The 16,699-nt window shown below is 38.1% G+C and overlaps 2 long non-coding RNA genes across 2 annotated transcripts in view; both read left to right on the top strand.

Moving 5' to 3' along the window:
• The window catches only part of LOC127984316 (uncharacterized), a 69,780-nt gene that overhangs the window by 23,453 nt on the left and 29,628 nt on the right, over positions 1 to 16,699 (top strand). The window lies entirely within an intron of this gene.
• On the top strand, positions 369 to 12,815 carry LOC127984318 (uncharacterized). The gene is made up of 3 exons (XR_008160572.1): positions 369 to 681; positions 9,307 to 9,372; positions 12,695 to 12,815. It is a non-coding gene; the product is annotated as an uncharacterized LOC127984318 (long non-coding RNA).

Here is a 16,699-nt window from a genome sequence, read left to right as displayed (position 1 = left end):
AATAATAATAATAATAATAATAAAAAAGTAAAGAATTACTGACACGTACTGAATGAGTCTGTTGCCTTTGATGTCAAAGCAAAGCCTAATTGTGGGGCAGCTGTGGCCTAATGGTTAGAGAGTTGGATTTGTAACCCGAAGGTTGCAGGTTCGAGTCTTGGTGCTGGCAGTAGTGAACAGTGTTAATGAACTTAATGAAATTAATGAACAGTGCTCTATTCCACCCTCAATACCCATGGCTGAAGTGCCCTTGATCAAGGCACTGAACCCCCAGTTGCTCCCCGGGTGCTGGATCTATAGCTGCCCACTGCTCTGGGTGTGTGTCCACGGTGTGTTCACTTCTCACTGCTGTGTGTGTGTGTGCACTTGGATAGGTTAAATGCAGAGCACCAATTCCGAATATGGGTTACCATACTTGGCAAAATGTCATGATTTTCACTTTCAGTAATTGCTAGTGAAGAGTTTTGCGACCTTGTTTTTGTGGTGCCACCAGCAAATCAGGGTTATTGTCTCATGGTATTGGTTGTGTTTTATTTTTTTTTACAGCTTCAAAATGATTAGTCACACACATTCACAGCTCAGGTGATTGGTTCAAAAACCTGGAATGAAGTGCCCACGGGCCATGGCAAACCAGCTGATCATAAGGATGAATGGGATTTCTTCTGATCTTTCTTTCTACAGGTATTCTATACCATTTACAAGATACTATTGCTCTGCATTACATGTGTAGCAGCAGTCTGTGTTGAAAGCCCCCCTTTTCTGCAGCATCACATATTTCTGAAGTTCCCTTTTTTCATTTTCAGAACAACAAAGCTCGGCGCTCACTTTTCACTTTGATTTAAATAAGCGTTTAATTTGAGAGGCCCTCTGTGGTTTGGCCGCCTGCTCCTGTTTGTGCAGCGTAGTGGAGATGCTTTACGATGATAAGGCATGAGAGAAGCTTTAGTGCACTGCATCACCAAATGACTGGTGTTCTAGAGTCAGCCAAGAAATACTATAAAATCGATGTGGTCACCGGTGAAGCTGTGCGGCAGAAAGCTGAGGGTTTGGCTCTTTGCAAAAAAGGCTGGCATAAAAGAAAATACTGAGTGATTCAATGTGGCTCGTTCACAGAGTAAAAGCTGTGTGTCAGCCCGGTGACCTCTTTAAAACTTTACTCCATGTGCCACTCACATCCGACCTCAACACAGTGAGAAAAACGCTGCAGCTGGGGGCAGTTTAGCGGGTGGTCTCTCGCTCTCGGCCCATTCATAGGAGAGGAAAGCTCATGTAACAATTAGAACAACATGTCCTGATACACTGAAACGTTTTTATGCAGGTTTTAATCTTGTTTCCAGTAAAAATATAAAAAATATTAGATGTTATTATTCTTTTTTTGTGTTGTGTTAATTTAAAAAAAAAAAAAAAGCTTATAGGATAGGAAAAAAGTTTAAGATTTGTATTGTTTACACACACACACACACACACACACACACACACACAGACACACACACACATATATATATATACACACAAACACATATACATATACATACATATATATTATTATTTAAAAAAAAACATTCTTTGGCAGTGTGTTTATGTGTTGTGGTTCATCCAGAAAAGGCCTAAGGGGAGCTCTAAAAAACTGCGATGGTGACACTTATTGGTGCAACACTGATGGTGATTTTATAAGGGTTGCATGCGTGCCACTTGTGAACCTGACCCCATACCAGAAATAGCTATGAGAGATGTAATAAAAAATGCTCCATTTCAGCCATATGAAATTCATTCAAATAACAACAAAAACCTGATACACACAGAGAAAAAAGCCCCGACTTTTTCCATGACAGAGGATAAAACATTTTCTGCCACACATGCACATAGTTACACTAATTTGAAAAAGAAAAGGCTGTGTTTGTTAGTTAATTTGAAGGTTTTGATGCAGACCATGATGGGTCTTGATGGACAGTCCTTTGGATTTAGGGCTGAATTCTTCTTACACCTGCGCTACAAGTTTTCTATAAATCTGGTTTGGGAACTGGGATCACTTGGACCAAGGTTGCTATTTTTAGAAAAAGGATACATTGACTGGCCAAAAATCTAAAATAAGCATATTATCATAGTGTTAAATAAAACACACATTACCTCTTGTGACTAATCACATGGTGGATTTCCAGAGGTATGTGTCTGCGGCTTGAAAAATGTTAAGCAGTCTCACATGGTTCAGAAGATAAATGGAGGGCATGAAGGTCTCTGGAAAGTGTGAACTGGGATAAATTAGTATTGGTTCTTAACTGCCAGTTAGGTGGCATGGCAGCACTTTCACTCAATTTCTTTTCGTCTAGACCTTTTGGGGCTTAAAGAGTGTGTCGTTTTTTTCAGTGTTAACAGACTACCGTTCAAAACTCTGTCCTGCTTTTAAAGCATCCCAACCTGCCTGACACAGCAGCTCGAGTCAACCTCTGATGCAAGTTGGAGCTATTCAGACAACTTTTCCCAGTGTTTGCTAAGATTCTGAATGATTGACAGGTGATGTTGTTAAAGTGTCCGAAGTTGTTAAAAGGCCAAAGTTGAGGTTTGTTCACACCGGCATGAATAATGCATGCAATTATCACTGAAGTTTAGCACCTTGGTGGCTCTCAAGCTCAAAACAGTCCTGCCGAGCACACTTGATACCTAACGACAAAGATGAAGTAGACCAAGAAGATACATTGAGGAAAGATTAATTAAGAGCTGCTGTTCTCATTGGTGTCTGGGCTTCATGACAAACGTGACCGCGACTACAAAAATCTCGAGAAGAGGAATTTCGATGAGTATTTCTGTTTTTCATTAAGCGCCATCTAATTTGTACATTCACTCGACTCATCGCCAGTGAAAATCGTTTGGTTACGAACACAAAATATGCGCTGAAAAACTTTGACGATAAGCATGCACGATATTCATCCATATTAAGCTGAGTACACGTGTATACGAGGCTTTAGGCTGTTGCTAATTGCCCCAAGTCAAAACTATTACTATTACAATAACAATAAATTCTGCATAATTACATGCAAGTAACCCTAAGCCAAACCCTTACCATATAGTAAGTACACGTAGTTAATTAATATTACTCAGTACTTAAATGTATAATTACACTTCAACAAGGACACCTTAAAATAAAGTGTAACCAAAAGCTGTCCGCTTTCAAAAGGTACTAATATGTACACTTGAGGTACTAATATGCCCCAATATTGCCCCAAAAGTACGCCATTGGTTGGATTGTTGGATTGCTCACACAAACAGAGTAATGTTGAAAGTGTTTGCACTCTGTGAGCAGTCATCGTATGTCTTTCCATATTAAGCTGAGATATAGGAGAATTATTTTAACATTGCAAAAATACACACTTCATCATTTAGTGCTGCATGTACATTGACAGGCCTTCAGATGTTGTGCACCTGTTCCTAAGCATTACAGTTGCGGACTTTGAATGTTATATAAGCTATTATATGATTCAGAGTAGATCCAGCATCGCAGTTCAAAGACAACGTTTCAGGCAGGCAGGGTTGGTTTAACTCTGAGACTAACAGAGCGAAGCGAGAAGGAGGGAGAGAGAGTTTGTTTGCTGGGAGTTTGATGGCATTTCAGCCATTACTTTCAAATGGACCTCAGCAGCACAATAGAAAGGAAGAAGAAAGTCATTATTGTCAGTCCAGTCATGTTTTGTTTCCTTCTGACATAAATGTCTCTGTACCATCCAACCGAAAGAACCTCTGCAAAAGCAGGAGAGCTGACTGCAGGCGTAGGCTTTGCGCATACAAATGACTGTGGCGCTTCTTTTCGGACGAGTTCAGGGACAGTTTGTGAATTCCTCAGTGAACTGACATCAAGGCTAATATTTGTCCCCCACGCAAGTATCTGAGGACAGTCTTGTTTGTCCAAGTTCTCTGTGGTTCTTGACTCTGATGGTAATTTTTCCCAGACAGCTGAGCCTGTGGACCATCTGTCCTTGTTCCACCTCTCCTTTAATCAGATAATTTGGCCTGTGTGGCGTGTCCTTTCTTTTTAATATGCAGCCTGTGTGCACAAACACAGGCCTCGCTGTATCCCGCATCCCGATTTCGCTCACCACGCTGCCTTGTGCGATGGTTTATTCTAAGTAGAGGGATGCAACCCAAGACGCCACTCATTAATTTTAGAGCACATCCCTTTGCCCATTACATGAGGTTTAGTAAGTGGATAAGTAGATAATGAACCAGCAGGAAATGTGAATGTGCTTTTAGTATTTTTAGAAAACACAGTTTGGGGGCCTGCTTTTCATTATATGGACTATAATTGGGATACACTTTCGACATGCTTTGTCAAATCCCACTGAGATCTTCACTAATGATTTGAGCAATGCTTATTAAGTTGTAGGAAAAAAGTATACTGTTGTATTGAATTGAATAGGAAGTAGATTCCTTTTTTGCAAAAACTCAGGACTGAGTAAAATGTAAATGTACAGAACAACTTAAAAATTGTGATATGCACCAGCGCTCTGATTGTATATATTCTCAGTGGTGCAAATTCAAACAAATTCAAATGCATTGGCAGATCATATTCCAAACTTGAAATAAATGGGGTAAAACAAGTTTACATTTTGTGCTTTGTTTAAACAGTTTATCAGTTCTTGTTCATTAGTTTGTTAAAAGAATTAACCATTCACCCAAAAATACTGACTTCAATACTAATTGTTCCAAACCCACTTTACTTTCTTTTTTCCATGAAACATAACCAGAGAAATTCTGAGGAAAAGTTGCTAATTAAAAGCATCAAAAAGTCAATATGAGTTGTGCACTGTATTCCAAATCTTGTTAAGACAAACAATAGTTTTCTGTGAGGAACAGACCGAAACTGCTGTAGCGCCCAAATTAGCAGCGTGAACGAATCATTTGAGTCAGAACTTTTTAATGAGACAGTTCACAAAAATATAAAGTTGTAGCACACTCTATGTTCATGACATAAGTAGCAATGCCTGATATGTGAACAAATCATTTGTGTCAGAACTTTTCAGCGAAACACTTGATTCAATACACAAAAGAATGATTCATTTGCAAGTGATCTGGTTCTTGAGTTGGAATCATTGAGTCAGCTCTCTGGAGGGGAAGATTAATAACAAACAGCAACTTTTTGATTTGTTCCCCTCTCAAAGCTTTGGTATGTCTTGAAAACTCAAAGAATGTAGCATTTGATCACATACTTTCAATATCCTTTATGAAACCTCAGTCCCCATTCTTTATAACTGCATGGAGCTACAAGTATTCTTCAAAAGTTCTCCCTTTGGTTTCCACGAAAGAATGGAAGTCATACGGGTTGGAGCAACATGACAAAGTAAAGAATGCCTCTTTTTGTATTCTGTTTGATTCAGCCCTTGATGCACAAATGCAATGGAGTGTGGAGTGATTTCCTCCAGTGTTCACTAACTTCACTTCACCATGGCACATAACTGCACATCACACCAAGGGCCAAGCATCTCTCACCTTCATGCTAAGCATAGCTGGGCTTAATTTAGATGCAGTCTATGTAAATCAAGCCTGATTGAAAATTCACTCACCTACAAAGTTTGGCTTTTAGTGAGAGGAAAGTCCTGATAAAAGTTAAAGAGAAGGGGAGGGAATGCACTTTGCAACCTCTCTAGACATGCTAAATATTCTGGGACATTGCTCTCAGACATTTTTTCTCTCCAAACAAATTTTCAGAGTGTGTTTTCTCCCGCCTTTTAAAAGAAATGGTGTTGGAGGTGTTGAAATACCTCACATTATCATGTGTTGTACAGATGTTGGGCGAAGCAGACAGAACTCGGAGCCTAGCTGAGGAATTGAATCTGACATCTATTTATCCCATCTACCTTTTTTCCCCATCGAGACAAGCGTTCGAATAATAACGCAAGAGTTTTTAGTGAGTTTAGAGTTGATGTCCATCTGTAATCACTTTCGACAACATTATTTGCTTTTGATGATGTTGGCCAAATTAGTTTGCGTTAGCACCGTTTACAGTTTCTCACACGCACCTTTGCTTTGTTCCATTTCCTTTCAGTGTGTTTTCAATGATGTGCGTAGGTTCCGAGCCATAAAACTTGAAATAATTCAAAACAAAGAGGATAAGATGCTTTCCAGGGGGACATACCACTGACATGGATTTGCGCAGAGAGCACTGAAAATAGTCCGCTTCGCTATGGTCAATTGGGCGCAGCCAGTACAAGATGCAGTTCACCATGAAGCCAACAGGGACAAATTGACGCCAGAGCCGAGGTGCAATGTTCTGAAAAGGCCAATCGTCTTGTTTATTTCCTAGCCCGTGTTTTGCACAGACAGATATGTAAATGTTTACACGTGTAGAAGACTGTAGGGGTGGGGGAGGCGAGTGAGTCGAGCCCCTCAACTCTGACCCAGGGCGGGTCACCTTCCATTTGGATGGTACTGTATGAACTCTGCGCCCTTTCTGCCTGGTTTCAAGCACAGATGTTCCTGGGACATCGCCTGAGAGCGATAGATCAGGTCCATTTGTCATTTTCTTAATCATTATGTTACACCCCTAGATTTCGTCCCTGAGGAAGCATCACCATGGAACACACACAAACAGAGGCTGCGGCCCAATCTCGAATGTGGTGACAAGCGATCCGGCCTCTTTGTGGAGCTCCTAGAGGTGCTGCATATTCCACATGCCTGAACGCTCTCTGGATTACCGATGGGGCAAATAATGTGTTTTGGCCCCGCGACGACAGGCTATTTGAATAGCGATGTCGTGCATCAGTCTTTTTCAAACAACTCTGCGCTCCCAGCGTTAATGTTTACGGATCGTTCGCTGGTGTTTTCCTCCCGGCTACAGACTTTTCAATGAAAACTCTGCTTCTGGCCCCGTGCTAGTGTGTATGATTAAACATCTGTCCCTTTGAAACTCAAGTGTGCGAGACGAATTATTCGATACTGGAGGTCGAGGAAGGAGGGAAGCGGAATCTAGCACGACTGGATGTAAACACTCAGCTCAAATGCGCGGCCGTCCTTCTCAGGCGATAATTATTCCAGTGATAGATTGATCGAGTGATGTGTTGTTTGTTAAGAGCACAGGTCGGAACTGCATGACGTGAGTTGGAGTGGGAATGACAGATTGTTGGACCACTGCGCTGTCCTGTTCGCAACATGTGTTTTTAAATATCTGCATTCTCCAGATGACTAACCGCTTTTAGGGTGGTGAGGGTTCGCATCGCACGGCAGCACGATTCATATCATGTGTGAGTGAAATCGGGTACATCCAAACAGACATGGAGAGAGAAATATAACAGGCATTGTTCATCTGATACTCTACAGATGCCCTGTATTTAAATTCAGTGAAAGTGCAAACACGCTTCTGTACAACAGTGCATAAATTAGGTTTTGTTTTGTTCACAACAGCACTATTTGGCTGCCACATTTAACAATTGCACTACAGATGCACTGTATTTAAAGTTGGTGTAAATTAAGAGTGAAATTTTGTTACAAAAACTGCTTCCATTCTACATTTATGTAAATTTGGCAAATTTAAATCAGACTTTGTTTGCAAACACTATTTGGCCACCACAATTACACTACAGATGCAAAAAAAAAAAGTGCAGACATGCTTTTCCTGTACAGTATGTAAATTAGGCTAAATGTCTTTGTGAATTTGATTTCACTTTGTTAGCCAAAGCACTATTTGGCCGCAACAGTTAACATTTACAATAAGCTACAGATGCACTGTATTTAAATGGGAAAGGGGGGGGGGGGGGGCTAACATACTTGGCCACCACAATTCACAATTACCGTACACTACAGATGCATTGTGTTTAAATTTGGTGTACAAACACGCTACTATTTTACATTATGTAAATCAGACTAATTTCCATCAATTATATTTTGCAAAAGCACTATTTGGCCGCTACAATTAATGTTACTCTGTTACTGTCTGCACAGAGTGGGTGAAAATTTCATTTTTGAACATGGTTCAGTATCATTTTATTTTGATCGTGGTTCATTGACTGATGATCAAATGATGGCAAAGAGTAAGAAATGCATGCAACAAAATATTCTTGCTGATTTCCGCTCCTGGATGTTGCAGTTGCAGTTATTTCTTTAAATATAATCTTTATCATTATATTCTTTTGCGTAGTACCCCCTCAGTGTTATCAGGTTCAAACATGCTGCATTGATATCGCATGCAAATGCAACTACTTTCAAGTTCCTCCCACCAAACAATTTGGCTAATAGAGGTCTATTAGCGGTGGGTCCCTACGAAGTCATAGAGTATGGAACAGGAAGTGTTAACATCTGGGCAGCTGGCGTATGGCGTGGCAGTGAACTGCGGCACTGAACTCTCTCTCTTCCTCTCATTTTGAGTGAAAACAAACACAGCTCTCATGTTTTTGCCTGCTGTATCGGGGTCGAAGAGGTTTGTCTGGCTGCTTGTTGAGCGACCTACAACACACTTTCCTCTCTGATATCCCACTCTGGTTATTGAGGGTCAAGAATGCACCATGTTTGTTTGATTTGCATCACGTTGTGTTCCCCAACATGAAACGGAACTCATTAGGAGACTAATGTGCCGGAGAACTGTCATGCAATTCGACTTGACTGGAAATTCGTTTAGGCTGAGCTAGACATGGTCCAAGTAGATGATGATGAACAGATTTGTCTGAGCTAAATCAACCAGGACTGCTTTTTCTGTTGGTGCGATATGTCATGTAGAGTAAGTGTACTTCTGTGTACTGCTTTGTAAAATACATTTGTTTTTATTAATGCGCTTGATTTAGTTTGTTTGGTGGTCCCCAAAAAGGTTTTGATGCTTTAGGGCACTTAAGCATAACTTGTAAGTTTAAGAATGCCATTGCATAAAATATCAAACCAAGTAGCAACTGCAAACAAATGACGCCAAACATTTTCTCAGAATTTCAGGTTTTTTGGCCCAAAGCGTGGCAAGAAATATCTCCCACTCCATTACACAACCATCAGCTCCACCAGAATTTATACCCGACCATCTAAACCCCGAAATCAAGATAAACCAGACCAAGCAAATGGTTGTGCATAAAAATCTGTGTAGATCAGCAATTTCTGAAATATTCAAACCAGCCAGTCTGGCACCAACAACTATTGCCATGCTCTATTCCGATGCTTTGTTTGAACTTCAGCAGATCCTTGACCATGTCTACATCAATACTGAATTGAGTTGCTTTAATGTGATTGATTGATTAATTATATATTTGCATTACCTTGCAGTTTTTATTTTACTTTATTTATTTTCTTTTTTTTTTTAATCATGCTCATGCTTGCCCCGTTTTTTTGTGTGTGTGACTGTAGTGGCCAAGTAGGAGCCGCTAAACATCTGACTTGACATCTGATATGCTGCAGTTGACCTCAACACAGGTAAGCTAAATTTCTGTGTTGTTTTGTAAAAGTAGATTATGACTAGAGCTACCCTGGAATTGCTATTTGTCAAGTTCAGCTTCAGTTTAGTGAAAGTATTTGACATTATGAAGCAAATGGGAAAAGATTCCATTTCAAGCATTTAAATGACTCTAATAATTCAATTTAATGTGGTCAACCACAGTGTTTCTTTTAGAGAAATTTAGAGTATTTTTATATCCCTACATTCCCTAACATAAAATCATCTTGGTGTCGGTTGCATTTAACTTAAAAAGTGCAGTTTTCTTAGCTGTTTTTGGCATATTTCTTATTGAAACAAAAATACGTTTCTATTAATTAAGGTTCTATTTTATGCTATGTTTTGTAGGAATGTCAAGGTTGTTAAAAAATTTATATATATATAATATATATTATTAGTTTTTAATAAAGTGTGTGATGTAACTGTATGTTTGAAATGCTTAGCAACCTACCCATAAAAGTTGTTATCATGGTGCACAATCAGAGTAACTGCCAACAGACGTTAGACTTAGCTTAAGATGTTGCCTCACAAAAAAGTATTTAGCTCAATTCCTGTAAATCCTTGCCAGTTTGATGATTAGCGTTGCAGGGTGGGACAGCTTTTAGTCTGACCTTTTAAATCAAATAACAAAAGCATGACACTGATTAGATGCCATTACTGTGATGATATTGTCAAGTGGTTAGCGTTTAATATGTTTTTATCCCTGATGTTGGCTGTGCACAGAAACTCAGTGCACTTATTTTATTAGTAAAATATGAAATAATTGCCATTTCACAGCTGCTTATTCGATACAAGGACATTTTTGAAATAACTAGAATATATTTTAATATATGTATATAAAGTGCTCTCAGAAAATAGCTACCAAGGTTCCTAAACATAAACAAAACTTCTACACTATCTGATTACAACACATTGGTGCTAATCTAACTGTGGAAGATTTATAGGTCACAATGGGTTTGTCTTGCCCTCACAGACACCCTGATCTGAAACGTTTGATTCAGAACTGAGTGAAAGGAATTAGGGGCGTTATTGGGCCTGCATGGATCTAAACATTGTAGACATCCTAACTAACTTGCACTGGTCGAAATTTACAGCATTAGTCAAGATTTAATTTCAGACATCACATGATCACTGGTAAGAAGCATGAGATGCTGCAAAAAAAAAAAAAAAAAAAAAAAAAAGACATTTTTATCTGATGCTTTCTTTGTACAACTGTGTTGACATTATTGAGATGCTTTATGGACTTGTGATTGTTATCACAAATGAGTGGCATTTTGCAATAATTGTGGTCACGGTCAGCCTCTTTCAGTGTAAGAGCATGTATATGCAATGCCCTCTGATGATTGCCTCAGATTCTTGTCCCACCATTACAGCTTGCAATGTTTGCGACATGCGGTAGAGGGCAGAGTGACATGAGACCTTCAGATTCTCTTGTTTTGAGTCCCTGAAAGTTTAGAAGTATCTGCACAGTTCATCCTAGGAGTACAGAAGCATAACTTTAATAGGTTATATCTTTCATTATTTTGTAAGAATCTTAAGAGTCTATTTACAGCAATTTTTAGGGACAGATTTACAACCAACTCTTGAAGACTTTTCCTTCATGCATTATACTAGTAGATTGGTTTGCAGTTCCCCTAGGGTACTTAATGAAATACTACGGAAATCAAGTGTCTCTCAGGGATTTTTTTTTTTTTTGCCTTGCCCATTTGAACACTGCTTGCCCGTACCATTGAAACTGGCCCTCCACACATTTGCCTGTTCTGTGTTTACTTACCAGAATCAGAAAATCAACACTGCACTGGCTCCACTGTAATCAGCCAGTTATGTACACAAGTAATTTAGTTATTTCATGGTGTGTTTAAAGGGATTCTGCATTCCAGACAGTCCAGAGTCCGAACACCTTATGTTTTCGAATATAACGATTCAAAATTTGAGAAGTAAAATCTGTCCATTATACTTTCATCATGGTCATGTTATTTGATTAGATTTTTATTATAGAATTATAGATTTCATTATTTTTATTGTTTTATTTTATTTGATCATAGAATTATAGAATTAAATTTGTTTATATTTAATGTATTTAATTTTAGAATCATGAAATCTTAATGATATCTATGATGAATTATAGATTCCATTAGTTCCTAGTTGTATTTTAAATTTTATTATGGCATTCTAGAATTTTATTTCATTTTATATTATCATATTTTATATTTCATTCATTTTATTTTAGAATTATGGGATCTCATTATTTTATTACAGAATTATACATTTCATTAGTTCACTGTTGTATTTCATATTATGAAATTAGAGCTTTTTGTTTGACATAATTTTATGTTTTAACATATTTTATAACTAAAGTCAGCCATTATATTTTCATCATGTCATCATATTCTAATTTATATTATTATTTTATTATTGAATTATAGATTTTATTATTTTTATTGTTTGTTGTATTTTTTAAATTATATTTCATTTCTATTGTAGAATCATACAATTTTATTTTATTGTATATAATCATATTTATTTTATTTTAGAATTATGAGATCTTAATGAGATCTATAATGAATTATAGATTCCAATAGTTGTATTTTCTATTTTATTATCAAATTGTAGACATTTTATATTAACATATTTTATATTTCATTTATTTTATTTAATAAGTGAGATCGAATTATTTTATTGAATAATTATATGCTTCATTAGTTTGTTATATTTTATATTATGAAATATAGAATTTTGTTTTCTTTTTAATTTTGTTTTAACTTTGTTCTTGTTGTTTTATTGTAGAATTGTATATTTCATTTTTGTTTTTACTTTTATTGTATTTTAAATTATGGAATAAAATTTCACTTTATATTTGATCCTTTGATCGTGTGTTTTATTGTAGAATGACAGAATTTAATTTAATTTTATGTTTTATTAATTATATTAATAGAAATGCATGCGTTTCTATTATTGTATTTTATATTTAATACTGTTACAGAATGATAGAATATCTTATTACAAATGTTGAGTTATAATGTGGTTCCAGCTTTTAAACATGAGAAATGAATAGTTTCCTGGAATTGAGAGACCATGCTTAGATGACGGAGTGAGTGTGCATAACCTGAGTAAGAATATGTGGTCAGCTTCCTGGTGACTTGATCCTAGAGTGGTGGAAAGGGAGGGGCGGCCGCGTGTCTTTACCAAGAGAAAGACACCCCCTCCCATCCTTAGTCACTCGCTCCTCTTCCTGTCTAAAGAAAGGGAGGATGAGAGAAACGAGGGTTAAAGCATGCATACTGAACTGTTGCTTTCTTCTAGCTCATCTAACCTTTGGCCCAAATAAAAGGTGTGATAACCTAGATGGGTCCAGTTCTGAGTGAGGTTCATGTGAAGGGACCCCATGGCTTCCAGATGTCACATGACGGCAATAAAAGAGTAAATGAACCGCTTGAAAGACCCTTTCTCAAAATTGCTGACTATGTATTTTTAGGCTAATATGAAATCCATTATTATCTGCCTATATGAGACCCAAACAGAAAGCTGTCAGAGTAAGACCATTGTCTCCGTAAGCACCAAAGGAAAGATTTAAACGGGTGCCCAGTTCAGAAGATTGTTTGTAGAAGCTTATCCTGTTCAAACGCCCACTTATTCAACCTCATCCTGTTCATCATGGAGAAACAGGCCATGCTTGTTTTAATAGGTTCATGATTCACTTGTTGGAAGAATAAATTCTCTGCCAGTTGACCTTCAAAAAACTCCATCTACGTGATGATTAAATACAAAGATCACAATTACAGAATTAATCACTTCCCACTCATGAGTTTTCTGTGGGCATTAGGCAAATAAAAACTCTGAAAGTTACTGAGATGTATGCTAAACGTTAACCTGCCCGGGGATGCCTTGGTACGTAAGCCCTGCTAGCGTCTGCAGGCAATTATGAGATGTTCTTTAGAGATTGTAGCGTAGCTGCTGCCTCGCAGCTCAGGGAACTGATGACAGATTCATTTGACTTCAGCTCGGCAACTCCGAGGCCCAGACGGCTGGAAGTGCCTAGCGTGGGAGAGAGTGGCAGTGTGCGCGGATTTCCTGCCATGCTCTTGCCTCCTGGAGAACGTTCTCCCAGGAGGGGAATGAAAGGCGACTTGGCCTGAGTGCTTCCTCCGTGCGAGGCTACAGCTGCTTGACTGAAGGCCTTTTTCTTCGACAAGTGCTTTGTCAGCATGCCACTGCGGCCCGAGACAATGGAAGTCTGACTTGGGCCAGTGAGCGAATAACACTTGAGCATTCTCTAAACGTAAAATCCTAACATGTCCTCAAACTAAAGAGGTTGTACAGTGACACAATAGAACAAATGAGTGCCCAATTCTAAGAAAAGGTGGTTAAACTGAAGGATTGAATATTAAATGAAAGTATCTGACATTGTATGTGGTCTTCGATTGCCTTTGCGTCTTTTGTATTGTGGTTTGATGGTATTGCGTATGCCTCAATAAAAGGCTGAGGGCTCAAACTTCCCATGGGAAATGAGCCGGTGGAGGTTTTGAGCTTCTAGCATTTCCTGTAGCGCTAACCGCGACATTGATTTACAAATCACAAACAACCACAAATCACGGAATAAATCTGCTTCATCTGGGACACATGCATGTCTTCTAACCAGACTTATTGGAAAACCTGACCTAAAATGATACCCTTCATTAAATGCAGGGTTGCAGTTTGCATTGAAATGTTGTATGTCAGCTCTTTAGTTCTTTTTTTGTTGGCCAAGATGTTCTCTCGGTTTAGTCAGTTAAAAAAAAAAAGTGTTACTGTTCAATGCATAAGCAAGAACCAGTCCATTTTTCATTTTTGCAACTTAATATGCACATTTAAATTTTATATAAAACCATAATTGTGTGAAACTTATAACTTAGATTACAAATTTTTCAGTTTTACTCAAATTAGGGTGATGCAAAAATGAGTACACCCCACAAAAAAAAAAAAAAAGATTACATCTAGTCCTTTGTATGTTCTCCATGATTTTTAATGACAGCACCAAGTTTTCTAGGCATGGAATGAACAAGTTGGCAAAATTTTGCAACATCTATCTTTCTCCATTCTTCAGAAATGACCTCTTTAGAGACTTGATGCTGGATGGAGAGTGATGCTGAACTTGTCGATTGGGTTTGATCAGGAGACCACAAATTTAACTTTCACCCTGTTCTTCTTCAGAAATCTACCAGTGGCCTTAGATGTGTGTTTAGGATCATTGTCTAGTTGGAAAAGTGCACAACGACCAAGGAGATGGAGTGATGGTAGCACCTTCTCTTTCAGTACAAAGCAGTACATCTGTGAATTCATGATGCCATCAATGAAATGCAGCTCCCCAACACCAGCAGCAATCATGCAGCCCCACATAAGGAGACTGCCACCACCATTTTTCACTGTAGGCACCATGCAAATTTAATCTCTAAGTTATAAGTTAAACAGATGTTATATAAAATGTAGTCTTGTCAACGTTTTGGAAATGGTTTTTGAGTTCATTGAGATATTGTTTAAAATGTTATTTTTCAAAGGGGGTGTACTAATTTACACTAAGCATTGGATATATACTGTGCTAAAATGTCCTTACATTTACCAGCCAATCTAATCAGGCAAAAGAATGCATTTTTTTCTCAACATGTTTGCTTGTGTATGCCTCATTTAGTTCTACAAAGGTCCAGATAAAGGTTAAATTTCTGAACCCTGTATGGAACTTTTGCATACGTAGATCCAGCATGGGTGACATAATTGGAATAACAACAGCCCATTTTTCATTGACTATGTCATCAACACCTGGAGAACACCAGCACCAGTAGAAATCTCTCCACCTGAGCTAAGAGTGCTGATTTGAGCATTTTCAAACCCAACAACCTCTAACAGGAAATACATTTATTCCGCAGCAGTAAAAACGGTTCCCATGTGTCACATGATAGACTGAATTGCTAAAGAAAAGCATTACAACTCCCCAGCACCATGTTTGAGGGATGTTTGAGGAATGCAATGGTTTTAAACACTGAAAAGTTGAGCGACAACATGTGTTTGTGTGTGATGAGATGGAACCGAAACTGCGGTCCCCAGATGAAAGAAAAAATGTTTATTGTAAACCTGAAAATGCTACCTTTATAAACCAGTGAAAATTGGATTAGTTTGTTCGTTGAAAGAGGCAAACAAACCAAACTAGAGTTGGACCGGCACAACGGAACATTTGAATAATCACATACAGTATGGCTCAGTGTTTACCTGTTTATGTTTTCAGATATTCTCAAAGTTGTTTAGATCAGTAGTTCTCAAACTGTTTATACCATGTGTGATGCATTCAGATATTCCAAGGATTAGACACTACACTTCTGGCGTAAGAATACTTTTGGCTTTCATTATGCATCATTAATTGAACAAATTTATATTAAACAGATCAGATATGTAAATAACATGTACTTTTTTATTAAATATGTTATTTAAATTAAATCAAGTGGCATGCATTAGTATAGTTGTATATCGATATGCAATTTAGAGGTAAGACTCTGTCATAACTCAAAGTGATTACAAAACAGTCCATAAAATGAAATGAAACAAGAGAATTTGCAGAAATGGGTGGATGCATGACAATACGATTCACAGATATAACGTTTCTAAAAAGGTCCCTTAAGGTAATTACAAAGATTATTTTATATAGCATCATTATTTCACAAGCACCAGGGAGGTTGTCTCAATTGCATTTGTAATATGCATTGCTGGAATGAAGAGTAATGGTTATTTTCGGGAATGTAATTCTAGTGTCACTTTCCAGTTTGGAAGGGCAAAAAGGTGCAATGTGCTGGCAGACCTCAGCAGCATTTAAATAAGAGCACCAAATAATCAGACTGTTAAAAGAAATGGGATTCTGGCAAATACGTACTGCATTCATTCCCTCTACCTGTCACATACAATAGACTAATGGAATACTGTGAGGTTGGGGAATTCACCAAGGTTCTATATATAAAAGTTCTTAATTGGATATAAAGTACAAGTTTACTGCATACAGTACATAACAATGCTGTTCTCAGGCTGTTAGCATATTACAGCGTGTGTTGTGGGACTTCTGGAGGGGGCTAAAATCTAGGAACCGGAGAATGGTGCTGTTTTCAGTTAGCATGCCAGTCTAAATGGCATGTCCGGCTAACAGGGCTTTACAAGCGGCTAAACACAGGGGCCTATGGGAGTCGTGCGTCGCACCCCTGCAACCTGTTCTGAAAAAGAGACAGTAGCTCTGTTCTGATTTTCAAGGGTCCCTTTAGTGTTCACTTCTACAGAGAGAGAGAGAGAGAGAGA

Source organism: Carassius gibelio, chromosome B20 (assembly GCF_023724105.1).
Source record: "Carassius gibelio isolate Cgi1373 ecotype wild population from Czech Republic chromosome B20, carGib1.2-hapl.c, whole genome shotgun sequence".
NCBI lineage: Eukaryota > Metazoa > Chordata > Actinopteri > Cypriniformes > Cyprinidae > Carassius > Carassius gibelio.
Note: the sequence above shows the minus strand (reverse complement) of the source record. Positions and strands in the feature narration are given on the sequence as shown.